General features: G+C 45.9%; 1 protein-coding gene across 1 annotated transcript in view; it reads right to left on the reverse strand.

Moving 5' to 3' along the window:
• Positions 1-18,608, reverse strand: part of LOC138492350 (aldehyde dehydrogenase family 3 member B1-like) — a 980,501-nt gene that overhangs the window by 912,857 nt on the left and 49,036 nt on the right. The gene's annotated exons all lie outside the window — the stretch shown is intronic.

Raw genomic sequence — 18,608 nt, forward strand, 5'->3', positions numbered from 1 at the left:
ACACATTTCAGCATCTGTACAATCTCTAGCAGGCAGCTGTCGAATACAATGTATTTTTGCTCCTTTAATAGCCAATCGTCCGGCATGATTGTGTTTTGTGACTCGGCTGTGGTGGACAAATCGGCCAAACTAGGCTAATGGAAGTCGAGATCTTTAGCAAGTTCATCGGTCAATTGTGTTGAAGCTTCAGTCTGTTAGTTCAGGTTTTGATATTTGCACATTAATTGGAGAAACAGGTAATATTGAATGTTTCTTGGGTGGAACATTTTTAGAGTGGAGATTGTGTCAAGGGGTCTGCGAGGAATTGCAATGCATCTTCATTCTATTTAGTTTCATCTTCTCGAGTTGTCACATGGTAGCAATGGTCCATGGACACTTTGTACGGTTCGCCAGTGAGATTCCATTCAGGTTCCGGCCACTGGGTATAAGCACAACGAGTTGGCTTATTGACTGGACCACGCTGCACCCCAAATAGTTGCTCCACTGTGAAATCTGTTTGGCAAGCGAAATCTTTGGTTTCATTTGTTGTCCGAGTCTTTATACTTCTCTTCCTTCAGGGCCTCAAAGAGATGTGTAGAAAATCATGCTCAATGTATAGCACACATACAGCAGATACCATTTTAAAAATAAAAAACATAATATGAATAAAACATCTGCTTAAAAACTTCTCCAAAACAAACTTGTTCTTTAGCCTTGTTTTCTTAATTTGCTTTGAAACCCTGGGCTTTTCTTTGCACACCGCAGCACAGCGTTTTAATATGGTTTAAATCAAGCAAATCTATTTTCCACGCAAACATATGTACATATCCACCAAGAGAACAAACCTGAGTAACCTGAAAACATTAAAACATGAAAATGTATTACAAAGGCAATGTGATGTCCAATTCTATTCAATATTAAGTAATGTCCACCTCTGGTTCATGTGCCTCCGCTTCCAATAGAAATGAAATATCACTATCAATTCCACACCTTAGTTACATTCCTTGAAGAGAATATTAATAAATATGTTTTTTTTAAAAAAACATTTCAATCGTACTGGAAATTAAAATCTTTCGTCGCACAGAGAACATGCACACAGTATTATAAAATGATTAAGAACCGTATACTATAAGGTTTGTTGTCGCAACACTAATACAACATTTGTACGAACATACCCTCGATAACAGTGTATGTGATTTAGTCATAATCTACATTTCCGATTTCACCCGATAACCTTCCGAGATGACACATGTACTTGATCTGAGATTACTGTGTAAAACATACTGATTTTAATGTTGCCGTCAAAAGATTTTTTATCTATTCTGCATTAGGGGGGACGGGGGGGGAGGTGGGAGTGTAACGTTAGAACCAAAATCAAAAAAGTTTGGAACGGTGTAAGATTACATGCATTTCAGTCTAAAATAATATCCTTTGTAGGATTTACTTCATTCTTGCAAGGGAACTGTAAGTATGCATACCTCATACTCTGGACCTGTTGCAAAGGAGGAAGTGATTGTAGTCGAAGTCCCAGCATCCCCCTATAACACAGTACTTGTTTTAGTACGGATGAAAACAGAAAAAAGGAACTGAGACAATGAGATGCAGAAGATGGTACATATAGAGAGACACCCATACATGCCACTTAGTGTAAGCAACTGACACTATGCATACATTTATTGTTTTTTTAAATTCCCAGCATAACACATTCTCGTAAAGGACAAGCACAATAAAATTACTTTATAGGGGAGCGAGCTGGATGTTGACTCTGTTCATGAAGTTACCTTTTCAATACATTACTTTAATTAAATCGAGAGATCAAACAGAATACTTATTTATGCAGACCATAGTCCTACATACCAACAAACATAACTAAATCATTCAGGTCGCACCTGAGGCAGTGTGTGCAAATATTTGGAATTGTGTTTGGAAGTAATTTACGAAAAATTCTGGGTCGATGCTTTTTTGTGTACTTCGAATGTTTATACATATCGTCGGTAAAATGCAGGCTGCATATGCAGAATCGATTGGCCTTCTCGTCGCCCAAGACATCCTGTGCTTTACTTTCAATCTCGTCCACTGGAAAACCTCAATTCATAATCCATCTTCTTATTAAATCCATATCCTTCAGCAATGTATGCAGGACTTTTGGCATGGCTCACAGAACGGCAACCGAAAACGATACATGAAAGCATTCTTGAAATGTCCAAGATCTGTATAAAAATATAAATAATGTAAAAAATAATACTGTATCCATGTGATTGACTGAATTATAACACCGCTTTGTCTGCAATATTTGTTTTACTCGAAGAACGAAAACCTGGGTAACCTAGTCGAATTAACACAGTGATCATTTTCTCACAGAATTGATTGATATACCGCACATTGTAACCTGTTACACGTCTGTTGAATGAACTTTGAAGCTTCAAAAGGAAACATGCTTGCAAACAGGTACCACAAAAGATTCCATTCTATTACAATGCACAGTGATTCAATGTGCTATTTACCAAGATCAAAATACTTGAAACATTAGACAATGGTAAAGTCTTTGAGATAAATGAACATTACAATAGTGGGTACATTAGGGGGAAATAGAAACTTTGAGATCCGCGATCGATGAATATAGAAAAGTAAATAGGTGACCTACCCCTAACACACGAGCCGATTCAGCAAGTAGGGGAGCAAGTAGCCGTGTAACAAGTATCTGGGGAACAAGTAGCACAATGACGAGATACCTTGTAGATCTTAGAGCTGTTCTCCTGTAAATGTCAAGGTGTTTATAAAGGTTTGGAAAAGTGGGCGTGTATGTGAATGTGTGATGTGTTTGTTGCGGGGTCTTGAAGAGGGGAGTCAGGAGACACTGGGTCTGGGGAGGCCATGAAAACAATGGTCACTGTGCAGAAGATCCCTTTTGAAGTGTACATGGTTTTTTTGGCACCGTGGCCGTTTCCAAACTCCCTGCACACTTGCGAGTGCATGGCTACAGGTGCGAACTGCCATTGATACTGGAGGTAGGATGGATGGGCATGAGGCGAGTGCAAAAGGCCCGGAACACTGCTGAAGGGAGACACACTTAGGTGGGTTGTAGGGGAGGGGTCTTGAAGAGAAGAGCCTGGGGACACTGGTCTGGGGAGGCCATGAAAACAATTGTCACCGTGCAGAAGATCCCTTTTGAAGTGTAAATGGTGTTTGGCACCTTGTACATTCCCACCCAGTACCGGAGTGGGGTATAATGGAGGGGGGATGGATTGTTGCGGTCGAGGTGAGCGTAAAAGGGCACCAACCATTCTTTCATGTGCGTCAAACGAGTGAGTGTGTTCTTGACTCACTGAAACATTGAAACTACTATTAGTCTATGCTCATTTGTATTATTTAGTTTGGTGATGTTGATGGCACAATAAACTACAAATTGTATACTTGAGGTTGCAGCACAGTGTGTGAAAATACCCTGTACTGTCCACCATCACTGGTGAATTTGGCGCAAATGGCTCCAACGACACAGGCAGGTATTACTCGAACGCGGTATCCAAGTATCGCATAAAGCCAACATGTAAACGAACGGTTGGCTACCAGCCTGTACCACCCGTGGAAGAGAAACATACATACTGTAATTGAATGAACCTGATAAGTGTACCACCCTTACTTGGAAATGTATCCTGAATTATATGGCATAGTTGCCCTTACAAAAGTTACTTCATGGATAAATTAACTTGGGCTTGGATTACAAATGTGAACACCCATTCAATCCATAACGGTTTGGGCCACAGAGAAATATTGTTTCTTAGTTGAAAGTGAAATGAACACCGATTTCCAAAAAGCAACAGAAATATATTCAATTTGCAGACTACATTTATTTGTCAGTGATCGATCAAAGTTACGACAATATAGGAGACAAACATGAAATGTTAGTCGTCTCCGCGGTCAAAATGACATCTACAGTACACTTACTAGTTACTTGGATTGTGAGGGTAAACTGTTGCACGAAGTACGTGCATAACCACCATCATAATCCTCAACACGCACCTTGTGAGGTAGGCTGCCTTGAAGTCATGCAGCTCGGTAACGCATAGCAGTGGTGTCTTTTCTACTGATATGCAGGCCAAGCAGTCAGAGTTCTCTTTGCAGCAGCAGTTCTCCACCTCGGTTGGCATGATCTCGCAACGATTGCAGGTACACCAGGTGGAAACGTCTTCCATGCGACTAGGGCTGTATTGTTGCCATTGTACGACAAATGTTTAAATAAAACGCAAGTAACGATTAAAATCAATAGTTATGCTAGTCTAAGTATCTGTTCGTAGGGGCTTTGTACTACAAAGACAGGGCAGAAACGAGTCACAGGCGATCCCAAAAAGAATACCGTCAAACATTTGAAAAAGCAACTATTGTCTGATGAGAAGGGGTCTGTTTATACTTATTGAGGAAAGAGGCGTCCGGCCATTTCCATGGAGACACGTCAATAGCTTGCGCACAGAGAACGTGGACACGAGACGTGCATTGGCGTTGTGAAAAGGTCCGTACGAGTATAGTGATGTCCGCTTCAGGGGTGGGCGATCTGTATTCTGGCCGCAAATGCCCTTGAATTAATGGGATGGCTCAACGGAAAAGATTAGCACAAGATGGCCGCGCCCAACCTGTTGTTTTTGCACGTGTAAAAGTGAGGAAAACGAAAAGGTAAAATCGATTACAGTATGCTTGAAAATACATGCCCGAACGATCGGGACAACATTTTTTAGCGCATTTTCCCTTTAAGTTGGCCAAATGTAGACTAAAACCAACAATCAAGGGGTTTACAGCATGTCTTCAGATGATAGCTCAGCGGTAACGTGCTCCTCTTGGAAGCAAGATGAGACAGAGAAACACAGGTTCGATCCCCGGGTCTGCACTTAGAAACCTTTGGGTATTAAGCGTGTTATAAATAACCTATCATATCATATCCCGCAAATGTTTGTGTGTTACTCCAATTATAGTTGTAGCTCAAGGCTTCAATCACTTTTTTCTACCTGCCTCTGCAATTTGTCTTTGCTCTCAGAGCTTCTTCTTGATCCAGTCGTGCCCCCTGGACTGATGTGTTGTCCACTTGCGTAAAGGCTACAACAAGGTCTTGTTCATCAATTGGGTACTCTGATATATCTAGTAGAGGTTAATGCTCCCAAAGTCGTTTGGAGCTCAGCAAGCAACCCCTGCTGACCAGATAAGTCGGTTCTTTGTTTTTTGCTGTTGTGCCAGTCTCCTGCTCTTTTCTTCCTTTTCCCACCAAACATTAGTTACAGGTCAAGGCCATCAGGGCCCTGGACCTCTAGACATGGCTCCAGTCCAAAGTCCTCCACACTGGAAGGCCCGGCTATCATACAAGCTATGTCTGGTGATTCAATTTCTAATGCAGGTGGGAGTAGGCAGTAAAACCACACTGGAAGTTCTAAAAAGTGTAGCTTCATCTGTAGGCCCATGGGCTTTTTGGTTAACGTCTCGCTCAACACCAGCACAGTGTAACCTCTCCATACAGTGTGCCATCTTGAGTTGATTCCTTTTGGTTCGTCTCCCTGACATTACTATTTTCATAGCCGTTAAATAGCCCTTAATAAACAAAACATTAGAATGTAACATTGCTATGAGGGTAGATTGATCCTTCATTGAGTCACCGATGGCTTCATACATTTTCAAAGGGGCTAATGCTATTGTTAACTTGTATCGTGACTCTACCATCACAAGACCTTTAAGATTCTGGATATGGTTCCTGATGCTCTAGCCCCTCCCTCTCCTCTGATGGGCCGTGCGTTGTAGGAAATATCGGAGGGGGTGTTTGATGAATCCAATTCCAGTAAGGGGAATCTTCCCACCACCAGCGACCTCTCCCACTCAGACCTATGGTCTTTTGGTCTCAGGAGTTTTGTTCAGGATGTTTAGCGAGTTTACACGCTGGGGCCAACATATTTCGGGTGATGGTACAGTTAGCACTAGTCCCCCTCAACCTCCAGTACCACCTTCAAACTTCTGTGAGGGAGTCATTCTGCCAGCTGGCTCCACGATTTTAATCAAAGTATCCATTTTAGCAATGTCTTGTTTCAAAGATGTCACCAAAGAGCCAATGTTATCAGCAAACCTTCATTGCTTATAGTTGGAGTGCTAATACAATATGGCAATTGTGTTCCTCGACCTCCAACCACAGGGTTCTTCCCAAAAGATTGTCCTTGAGGGGCTGCTCAGGAACTTTACTTGTGACAATCATCCCACCCGTGGCTAAGGATTGGTAGGTTGTGTAGATGGAGCACTGCTGTGATCGAAAAAGAAAACTTCAATAGATGCCCCCTCCATCTCTGCCATCCCTTTTACCCCTTCAGTTAGCTCTGCGTCAGTGATATCTGCTGGCTGTCATTGATTGTCAATGCTAAGGCAGTCTATGTTTATCAGGTTTAGGGGAGGAGAAACACTCTTCTTTTTAGCTAAAGGAGCCCCTTCCCAAGGCCTTTTTGCCTCCAATGGATGTTTCAAAGAATTTCCCACAAGTTGAGAGATTGTCGAAGTCGCCAAAACAACATTAATGGCCTGTGGCAGCCTAGTGGGGTAGGACCTTTATGGTCTTAGGTGTTTTTGGTAACTCATGGTCTTCTAAAGAGGACCCCATCCCAGGTAACGTCACACTCTCGCCTACCCCAACCCCTCGCCACACCTTCCCTGCATCAAAGTTCTTGCTCTTCAATGGCTGGTTATCCCAGGGTTTAAGGCCTCCACAGCTGGGCCCATATCCTCCAGCCTACAAGTCAGTGAGGGCAACTGAGCCACTTTCTGTACGTGGTGCGCTTCCAAGCCTACAGCGGGCTCTGTAGAGGACCGGGAAAACAAATCCCCAGGCATTCCTACAAGCGCATGATAGACAGGCCCCCTCCTACCTCCATCACGGCAGAAGGAGGCAAATAGAGCCACGAATGACTGAGCCAAGTACCTTGCTGGCACCAAGCACAGGCTACGGTCAAAGGTTCTCAAAGCATTTTCCGTGTCATAATTCGTCGCTCACATTTTTTAAAGCAGAGGAGAGCATACCCCCCACCCCTCACTTGGGTTGCAGGGTTGGGGGAAGAAAGCCCAATTTTTGGGCCATTATCTCCTGTAAATGCTCATTTCACAAAATGTTATGGGGTCACTCAAAGCAGGAGTCAGCCAAAGCCAGAGTCAATGCCGAAGCCGGCTTATCTTTCTTTTTCTGCGACACGCTCGGCTCCACTATAGTTTCTGATGGTGTCGTTGATTCTGACACCAGGAGTACATTTGGACATCTGTCTTCTACTGCACGCCTCATGCTGTCACTTCTCAAATTACCACCTTCCACCATCCTCTTTCACGAGAGAGGCAGAAACTAGTTTAGGTGAGGTGAACAAGCAAGCGACTTCGATATCTGACTGGCGAGAATGACTGGACTCGCCTGCCGGACTCCCGCGCCAGCACTCCAAGCCCCCAGTGGCCGAGTATAGTTTTCTTAAAGCAATAACACCAGCAGCGTTTTCCAGTGTTCCCAGCTACGTTCCAACACAGTCTCAGGGCAGGAACACAATATATGGGCTGGAGTCCATAACGTGGTCCTCGATGGGACTATAGATCTGGGAGTGCCCGGCTCCCTTTGTGAATATTTGTGAATATTCTATTTATTCATCAGTCTGACATGACATGTTCTTCCACATTATGTCCTGGCGGGACCAACACTGGTGCGCATGACAGTAGAATGCTCCCTGCTCCCAAAGATGTTGTCGGACCATTCCCCTGTTCTATGGTAACTAGATCTGGGCCAGGAGGGATTACCTAGACACTTTTAGTGGTTTAAGGCCGCATTGCTGACTGAGTGCTTCTGAATGAGAAGGTAGACGCAATATATTTTCAGGTCAACCTGGGTCTGACGCTTCTATGGCCACCATATGGGAGGCCTTTACGGTGGTCCTGCGGGGAAGGTGCAGGTCACTGGAATTTGAAGTGTTGAAGGCAATCCGACAGCAACTATCGGGATTGGAATCGTAGATAAAAGATCTAGAGATTCAGCTTGAGGAAAGCAGTGATACCGATATCAGGGCATTGAAACATTTCTGTATGGAGACAGACCGAGTTTATATATTTGGCGCGTCCCGCTCTGGCTAGGATGCATGGGGAGGAAGGGAGGCCAGGGCAGCACCTGGCGCCAATGCTCAGGCATGAGGAGGGATAATACAGATCTAGCGGATGGTGGAAGTGGAGAATGGGCAGGTGATGGCTGACTCGGACCGTGTCTTCGATACCTTCTGCATATATTATGAGCATCTTTGCGCAGTGCGTTGGATGAGGACTGGATGGGGAGGTTCCTTTTGGACGCTTTCCTTGCCACCCACGGGCCAGGACACTGGTGGCGCTTGCTGTACTGTTAACAAAATTATATTTTGGCTGCTATAAAAGGCGCCGTCTACGGCCAAGGCCACCGGTACTGATGGTATTAAGGCCGAGTTGTATATGTTTGGTCCCCCTCTCTATGCTTCGATAGGCAGTGTTTACACTCCGATATTGAAGCCTAGACCCCATGACTGTGCTTTTTATAGGCAGATATTGTCACTCAACTTGGATATGAACATTTTTGCCAAAATATTGGCAGATTGGCTGCTCCCATTTGTAGCTACCATAATTCATCCCAATCAATTTGGTTGTGTCCCTAGGAGGTCGACTTTGCTGAATCTACGCCAATTCCTTGCTATTTTATCCCAGATCGACCCTAAAGTGCAGGAGTTGGAGACCCTATTAGATGCAGAAAAAGCATTTGATTGAGTGGGGGCTATTTCCGATATTGCGACAGATGGGCATCCCGGGGTACTTCTTAGCTGCTGTACGCCTCTAATATGCTAGGGCAGACGCCCAGCGAGGCCATTTTTGGTAAGCGGTCAGCATCTCTTGCGTTAGGCTGCAGGAATAGGCAGGGTTGTCCGCTTTTGCCTCTCCTTTTTGTGATCGCGATTGAGCTGCTGGCAGCCCAGCTCAGGAAGTTTCACCACGAGAGGGGACTGGCTAAGGGTGGGGTGAGCAGAGTGAGGGAGCTGGTTTCCCTGTACGCAGATGAGATTATGTATTTTAGGGACCCGGCTGTTAATCTGGACGCTTTAACGAGCAAGGTGGTATATTTTGAACGTTTCTCAGGGCTTCGCATCAATTGGCCTAAATCAATCCGGTTTCCGTTGAATGATGCTATGACAAGGCCGGATGACATAGGAGAGTACAGTTGGGAGCAGATCCTGGTGAAGTATCTGGGCGTGCAAGTCAGCAGGTGCTTTGACTCTTTTGCGAGATAACCATCTGACCTATTTGCAGACTCTTCGAGCTAGAATGGACAGGTGGTGTACCCTTCCCCTTACTTTGTTGGGACAAATGGCCCTTGCAAAATGGTGGTTGTCCCCAAACTATTGTACATTTTTCAGAATGTTCTTATCTGGCCAGGAGGGACCTTTTTATGGAGTTAAAAGCTTTAATTGTTAGGCTGGCGTGACACCTCAAGTCTCCCTGATCTGCGGAGACACGCCGACTCTGCCATGGGACATCGCAGGGGATCCGAATATCGAATTATACCTTTTGGCAGTACAGTTGCATTTTGTGTCCTACACGATGCCAGGTTATGCGCGCTACCAGCATGTTCGTATTGAGAGGTGTTCGGTACGTCCCTTTTTCCTGCAGGGAACACTGGTGTCTAGGAGGGTCGCTGACAAGTGCAAATTTGACCCAGTGGCGTGCACTGTTCATGTTTGGAGCAGAGTCTTCAAGCGGCTGGGGCCAGATAACACCAATGCCTGATGCTTAAGCTTTCCGAGGTTCTTCCCTCTGAACTGCCTGCCTGCACAGCTGTGGATCAGCACAGTTTTCTTCTTATGCTGCTCCGAGGCTAGTGGCTCAAGCTAATCTTATGTTCCCTTCAATTACTGGTTTTGTAACTCATTGAATGTAACCATGAGTGCCAATTGCTGAGTCTTACATGACCTCATATCTTTAAGGGCCAATTGTCAGGACACTGGTCTGTGATATTCTTCACGAGCCAACAATGTTCCATCTACTATAGACCAGATCTTTTACTCTGTTTTAATCTACACCCATGGGAGAAAGGGGACTGATCAAATTAAACTCACACTCCTCTGTTGTTAGAGTATGGATTGTTTTTTCCTTTTTCTGTTGTAGATATCTCAATCACCTTACTGACTACAACTTCTCCAAATTTCTTTACAAAATTACCAGAGGCTTCTCCACTAATTAAACTAAACCTTAAATTAGGTTTTCCTTAGTTGTTTAATGGTTCTTCTTTTGTCTAGTGTAACATTTCCTTTTCAGGTGAAGAAGAATTCTTTATACTGTGTGCATCCAAACGGTCTCCTTTATGTTTCCTTAAAAGTACATATCTCTAAACTATTCTAACTTACTTCTAACCATAGTTGTATTATTTACATTGCGTAGCATTAGTTTATTTTTTTCATAAAGGTCTGTATACAATAATCTCCATCTGTCCTTTTGCACATCAGTTGGAACTAATGATTTTCTTAAATCATCATCATCTTCCTTCTAAAGGTTAGATCACCGTTCTCAAAGATTAATTTCCAGACCTTCCTCAGTTGTTGAACAGAGGTACTCGTTCTAGTGTTGATTGATGTCATAGCGCCCTGCTTGGCACATGCGCAGGAGGGATACATTGTCGCACTTTTTGCAACAGTTAAAACACTCCCACGTATTGGATTACAAATCCTCCCCACACAATTGGATTTCTTTTGTATAGGTTTGACCAATCTTCTTCAATTCCTACATTCTCATTGGTAACATTCATTCATCTACCATCCTTAGCTCATACTTGTAGCAGACCCCTTTCCTGGAGTCTTCCTTGGTAGGTCGTGACATCAGTCCACAGTTATACATTTAAACAAACCTTTCATTACAAGTTCCAGCTGGCCTGGGACCGTCTCACCCCAGATGATTGAAGTGTCCTTGCAAATATTGTGCAAACAATATTGGGGCCGGGGGGGGTGACTAAATAGGTTTCCTTTGAACTGGTGATAACTATCTCACCCATCCAGACTTGCTGGCGTCCCAGTTTAATTATAATCTAAACGAATATCAATTCAACACGCAGGACCTACGGACACAACCTGAGAAGAAAAGGTGCGTCTTCACCCCAGGGTTATTACTCAGCCACGAACCGATGGCCGGACCTATTTGAACAATGAATAACAGGCTCTCATGTACTTCAAAACATTACATCGCCTTCACGCAAGAATGCCAAGTTATAAAAACCCAACCTGGCTGTTACTGACCATCTGATAACGTTGCAGCAACTCATTTCCTTCCCTCGGCCTCCAGCCTTGGAGAAAAACAAACATTTTATTTCCCCCCAGTCACAGTTCACCTCACAAAAAAATTGAATGCAGGGCTTGGCCAAATCATGAAAAAGCACACAGAATACAGATTTTCACCATGTACCTCAAACGGTCCTAAACGTATTTCCCTTGAGACCTCCATGTCCCTTCAGACCTCCATGTATGTATGTAGGTCGGTGCATGCAGGGTTTAAAACTACTGACTCCTGGTACGGGCGCTATTGTGCGCCGACAGAAATGGCCGCCTGATTGCGGAGCTCCACACCACATGAGATCCTGTTAATAAAATTCTGCGAACAGACGACTGCAGGGACGACAGAGCATAACCAAAGGCCATCAGAATATCATTACCCTCATTTTGTTAAATCCTGTGGCGCAACTGGCCCGTGGCACGAAGATCGGATGTGGCAACTGTCTCCCCTGCAAAGGCCGTGTGCCGAACGAGCGCCAAAGTAGACCGGCACAGGAGAAGCGTAGTGTGGACCATGACACCGCCTGCAGGGTGAGAGCTGCAACGAGGCCCATCCGGGCTGCACGACTTTAGAGGGGGCCCCCTGAGTGTCGTAGGAGGATCACTTAAGGCGAAATACAACAATACTGTGGTATGCGCCAATGACAGCTCAGGGGTGTCTGCAGCCGCAATAGGAACATGGAAGATTCAGGTATGTGACTGCGCTCCTGCCGAGACCACTTCACGGAACACTGAGTGCCCCGTAACATAACCCAGGCGGCGGGCATGGGAGACGGCATCCAGCAGTGAAAAATTATTTTTAAGTAAACAGCTGTCCCTTATAATCATTTCTTCTCGCCAAAACACTTATCACGAAGTTTGTGTGAACGTTGTGAAGAGACAAGCCTGCAGGAAGGAAGAGGGAAACCAATTAAGTAATACTGACAGAACCCACAATCAAAAGGGAGCCACAGACAAGTGAACTGCATCAAGTCTATAGCACCCACACCAGCAGAACGCAGTAATCCCTCAAACTCCCTCCACCTCCAGGTATGACCTGAAGTGGCGCAAAAGGAGGAAAGGAGGAAAAAAGGGGCCCATGGACGTATATACCTACATACCACGGCCAGGACCCCACACAAAGACACACACCCTCATTGACAAAGATATGGGCCCGTACATGGTGGCATGGTGGCAATGCAGGCTGAATTTGCCGCAGTGCATTCTAAGCTGGATGACATAGGCTCCAATTTGTCCTCATTAAGGGCAAACCTGCAGAAGGAAAGTGCCTGGATGACAGCTGCGGAAAACAGGGTTGGGGAACTGAAGATGTGTTGTCCACAAACTGTAAAGATATTGAGGAAATTAATAAAGACCTTAAGTCAGTCCAGCTGAGGTGTGAAGATTGGCGTTCCGGTCCCACCGCAACAACATTAGGGTGGTGGGTATGGCTGAGAAGACCATTAACGTTCCTATGGAAGCATACCTGGAAGATGCGCTCCAAGCAATATTCTCAGAGGCACAATTTTTCCCCCCCTCAATTCCTGGTGGAGAGAGCACACAGGTCCGTGGCCCTGCCACCTAAACCAGGAGCCCCACCACGAACAATCATTGCTCGACTTCTAAACTACTGGGACCCGATAAACTGGCTGGCACGAGAAAAAAGGCACCCTGCAATTCGACTCTGTCAGAATCCACATGTATCCGGACTTCTCCACAGAGGTACAAGCAGCCAGATGTAATTTTGACAAGGTCAAAAAAGCCCTCCGGGAACGGGAAGAAAAAAAAAAAAAAACCATGCACCATGATGTTTCCAGCCAAGCTGTGAGTCCAACGTGCCGGCAGTGCCAATTCTTTAATCCCCTGCAGATGCCATCGCCTACATTGATCAGAACATCCTGATTCTGCAAGGCAATGGTTGATACCAGCGATGTCCCGATATAACCCCAACAGCCTCGGCAGAATAAGAGGCGCCTGGAAGAAACTAAGGTCCCGCAATTTTGACTGAACTAAATAGTGTGGCTTATGCCTATTAAAACGTTTGAGGCGAACGGTTGGGGTTGCACGTTGCCTCACAAAGTTTCAGAGCTGGTTGTTTGAGGGGTATACACTGTCAAGTTGGGGGGACAGTGAGGGAGGGGAGAAGTTGGGGGGATTAAAAAAAAAAAAAGTAAAATGTGAGGGACAATCATGGAATGGTTACACCTGTTTTGATCTTGATGGGACTTGCACCACAACATGCGACTCACCTGGGTGATGCCTGATCAGACAACACGATCAGACTGCTCACATGGAACATTAGGGGTCTGAGCAACCCTATTAAGGCACACAAAATACTAGCCTATGCTAAGAGACAAAATCCGGATCTTGATGCTGCAAGAAGCCCATGCGCAGTAGTGGCCTCCTTTGCCCGAAGCTGCGGTCCCCTGCAACTTGGCACAGACTATTCGACACAACAAGAGGCGTCATGACCCTCATAAAACATACCCAGTGTTTTTGTGTAACCAAGTCCAAAATTGATACGTGATTGTATGGGAGGGGGGAAGGGGGAGGACCATGGAGGGACAACCCACTGTCCTGATTAATACATACAGCCTGAACATTGATGATCCAAACTTCTACTAACAAATAATAGAATTAATATCCCCGCTGGATACTGCCAGGGTAATATGGGGAGGGAATTACTATACTTGATCCATTGATGGACAGGACCTCCAAGGTAGCCCGCGCGCACACACACACACAAAAAGGCACACACTATCCTACAAAGTATGAAATTCATGCCTCTGATCGACGCATGGAGGGAGACATCCCCGAGAGGGGGAATACACTTTCCCAGTCCACGACTCAGGCTCACGCATAGACTATTGGCTGTGATCACCAGAATATATGTCTCACACACAACAGAATGCACTATATTTCCGCACACCGTATCGGACCATTCCCTGGTATTGTTAGAGTTCACAGTGCCCAGACAACACCACATCCCAAAGTTATGGAGGATGGCACTAGCTCTTCTACAGGACACCCTGGTAATCGGCCCACTAAGGGTAGACCTTACAGAATACTTTGCCCGCAATGAGGGGACAGTGGAGACAATGGCCACAATATGGGAATCCTTTAAGGTTTGGCTGCACAGTCATATTGTCCCTAACACAGGTTGCTACGAGCCAGAAGTTCGGAACTACAAAAGGGTTGAAAACCAACTCCGGTCCCTTTAGAACACACATGCTCCAACACCCGGGGATGCAACACTAGCTCCAATTCAGGCATAGCTAGTGGAATTTCATAGACTGGCAGACAGAGATCCTGTATGCTACCATCCCTGCTAGGGCCCGGAGATAGAGGGAAGGGGACAACGTGAGTAAGCTACTGACCAGACTAACCAAATCCGAAGGCAACATTCAACCAATTACCAGTGTATACGCAAGGGATGGGGGAAAAAACACACGGAAGAGAGCAATTAATAAGCGTTTTTGGGAGTTTTACTCCTCCCTATATGATAACGCTGACACTGCTACAGACAGCGAACTCACCCAATATCTAAATCAGATCCCTCTGCCCCACACAATCTTCCAAAACTAGGGAGGCATTAGAGCTCCCTCTGACCATTGAAGAAATTGGGCAGGAGATAAAAGACCTTGTGGCTGGAAGGCCTCCGGGTCAGGTGGCCTCACAGTTCATCTTTACAAACTCTTCTTACCGGAGCTTGCCCCCAAACTATTGACGTTATGGGAAGAGGCCATTGTTACTGGAACACTCCCCCCACCCCCCCGTCACTGAGGGAAGCAGTCGTCCCAGTACTGCTAAAACCTAACAAACCCCAGCAGGAGGCGTCATCCTATCGTCCCCCTTTCCCTGATCAATGCAGACACCAAAGTGTTTGCCAAGGCGATCGCAAATCGGCTCACCCCCCACATGGCCTACTTGATATGATATGAATAGTTTTTTTATATAGCGCTCATACACAATGTGTTGCAAAGCGCTTTAAGGCAAGGAAGGAAACAAGGGAAAATACAATGACATTCTTACAAGGCCATGAACAATAAGAATGTGAAATTAACTATCGTACTCGGCCTGGCGACATTACAAGAGCGAAGACACAGATATGGAAGGGAGGGGTGGGAAGGAAATGGGAACAGACCGGCGACTACTGTAGTAGGCCCAACGACATTTCTGGTTGAGCCGGAGATTAACATGAGGTAAGGGAGAGGGGGAGGAGAAAGGAGGGAGAGGAACAAAACAAGCAACTATCATACTAGGCCTGATGACATTTCAGATAGTGCTGGAGGGGGGGGGGCAAATAAGGGAAGAGTGAGGAGACGAACATTGTTGCCATCATACTAGGTCCAAGGACATTTCTGATTAAGTACATAGAAAAAAGTAAAGGAAGGGCGGGAGGAGAGCAGGAAAGGAGGAGAGAACTGAATAAAACCCTGAAAAAGAGCAGAGAAGTGGAAGGGAGAGCGAAAACAGTTGCAGAGGTCAGTAATGCCACACAATGTTGCAGAGAACAGAAAATGTAAGCAAGAATTCAAGATGGTGATGGGCACAGCATGATTCAGGGCCACCATGAGTGCGAGAAGTAGGGGAGGACCAGCACGAGAGTTGAGAAGGTGAGGCACCAACAGTCAATGTGTCCATAAAGTTAAATCCAAGCACTGGCAACAGGTCAGTGAAAATCATAGTGAATCATGAAAACTCCTGCAGTGGTTGGAGGGTGGGGGCGGGGGTGGAAGAGATCAGGCAAAGGCAGGTAACACATGCATGCAGGAAGGGGGGCACGACTGCTATCACAGGCAACCAGAGGGGGCTGGGGGCACATTGCACATCACAAGGGACCAGAGAGGGGTGTGGGGGGCACATCACACATCACAAGGGACCAGAGGGGGTGGGGGGTATCTGACATCACAGGGGATCAGAGGGGGGGCACATCGGACAACACGGGGACCAGATCGTGGGGGGGCAAGGGAAGCAGGCAGCCTTACGGGAGCAGACAGGCAGAAGACAGGGGCCTTGCTCACGGGCCTTGGAGGCTGGCCGGCATTCACCTACCGGCTCGCCCGATTGGTCTACATGCATCTGTGCAGGGCCAATCATAGGCGAGCATGCGGGGGACAGAGGGCCAGCTCAGGACACAAGACAAAGGAGGCATCCATGTTGGAAGGCCAACATGCATGTAGCAAGAGTGGTAAAAGTGCTAATAAATGCTAACTGGAGCGGTCGTTGAGGGGCAGAGTCTCATAGCAGCTCTTTTCATTTTAAACGTTCATCATTAAAAGTCACAAGACAAAGCAAGCGCTCGGTGCGCACCGAAGATCAGTCCAGTAAAAGCCCAGAGGACTTACCTTTTTTGTTCAAAGTCCAGTGTTGGAGGGATCCCAAAGCCTCCAGGCCACAGGGTGAGGAGGGGCCACCCATCAGGGTAGGAAGCAGAAGAAAAGTCTGGTGCATCCCGACCAATCCAGATTTATCCCGACCAGATCCACCTCCCTAAATTTACAAAGGCTATTCACAATAATCTCCCAGCTAGACCCCAAGGCTAAGGTGGGTGCAGTCTCCCTCGACACGAGAAAGCGCTTGATTACGTGTCATGGAAATACATGTTTGCTGTCCTAAGAAGATTCGGGTTTGGGCCCCAGTTTATGGGTCTTAATCAGCTTCTATACAAAGACCTGTGTGTCATGGTCAAGACTAATTATACCATTTTACACAGATATCCTGTGTGTAGAGGCACACGGCAAGGCTGCCCTTTGTCTCCCCCCCACTCATATTCGCTCTTACCATTGAATGCATGGAGGCATTGATAAGGTTCAAACAGTCCACCAGATGTGTTCGGATAAGGGGAACACCGCAACGCATCTCGTTCTATGCAGATGACACACCGATATATATTAGGGACCCTGTAGTCAATCTACCCACCATCATGCAAGAGATAAATGAATTCTCCAGACACTCGGGATATAGAATAAACCCTAATACCACTCACACGCAAGACGGCTCACGTGGACCCACTGCTGGGCTTTTGTAGGTCCCCCCCGTTTGACACAATACCTGGGTGCGATTGTGGCCACAGACCATCAAACCCGTAATTACGAGTCATATATGGCCCAACTAGAAACTCAAACTTTGGAACAATCTACCAGTATCTGCTTATGGTCGCATAACACTATTGAAAATGGTGGTGGTACCAAAAGTACTCAACCTCTTAAGCAATATACTGATATGGCCGGAGAAAAACCTTTGCGAGGCTCCATTCAATGGCGTCCACATTTGTTTGGGATGGAAGTGCCCACAGGATGAGCTAGATGAAATTGACAAAGATATGATAAAGGTGGCCTCGCAGCCCTGATTTTGAACTCTGCAAATTGAGCCTGGGCAGCGTTATAATAAAGTACTGTCTAGCTGCACCTGAGAAGCATGCACACCTCCAAGTGGATAAGTATGCGGCCTCCCCCTCCGACATGCGTTCAGTAATATTCACAAGACAACATAATTACATGAATGTACAACCCCGTGGGTAGCACAATAAAAGCATGGTCTAGAATATTTGAAAGGGTTTGAGTCTCTGTCCCATATAACAATACATCCCCACTCTGGCACTACTCCGGTATATCTCCATCTTATGACAGGGCTTTGCAAAGAGCATGGAACCCCCAAAAACAACTGACCATCGAGGACAGGTTCCCCAATGGCTCATTTGTGTCACTAGATAATTTCTGAGCCAAGGTGGGACATGAACCAGTCAAGGCATTGCAATACCACCGGATGAGAGCGGCATTTCGACACCTATGGCCCTTCTATCCCTCTGAACCAGAAACCCACACATTCATAATGGCCATCATGACAACAGATGGGATTACATGCGGCACCTCTACACTATACAAAACAGTACAGACATATACCCCAACTGGTAATAATATGAAAGTAACATGGAGAGAGACCTGGGCATGATATTGGATGATACGCAATGGTCCCGGTACTGCCAACTCACGAGGACAGTATACCTCAATGCAAATCTAAGATTAATCCAGTTTAAGGTTCTGAACCACCTGCACTGCACCCTCAAAGAAACTCACAAAATGCACCCAGAGCAACAAGGCCAGGTGCCCAAAGTGCCAGGCCGCGGAAGCAGACTCATTTCATATGTATTGGGCGTGCCCATCCATACAGGAGTTCTGGGAAAAGGTGGCATGCACCCTGAGTGATATACTAGACATCCCTATACCTCTTGCTCCACTGAAATACCTGCTGGGCGACATTGAAAAGGTATCCATTAAACAACAAAATGCAATTTAATCTAGCCTAGCTAAGCGTAACATTTTGAGAAAC

Source organism: Ambystoma mexicanum, chromosome 10 (genome assembly GCF_040938575.1).
Source record: "Ambystoma mexicanum isolate Mex_15411 chromosome 10, UKY_AmexF1_1, whole genome shotgun sequence".
Lineage (NCBI taxonomy): Eukaryota > Metazoa > Chordata > Amphibia > Caudata > Ambystomatidae > Ambystoma > Ambystoma mexicanum.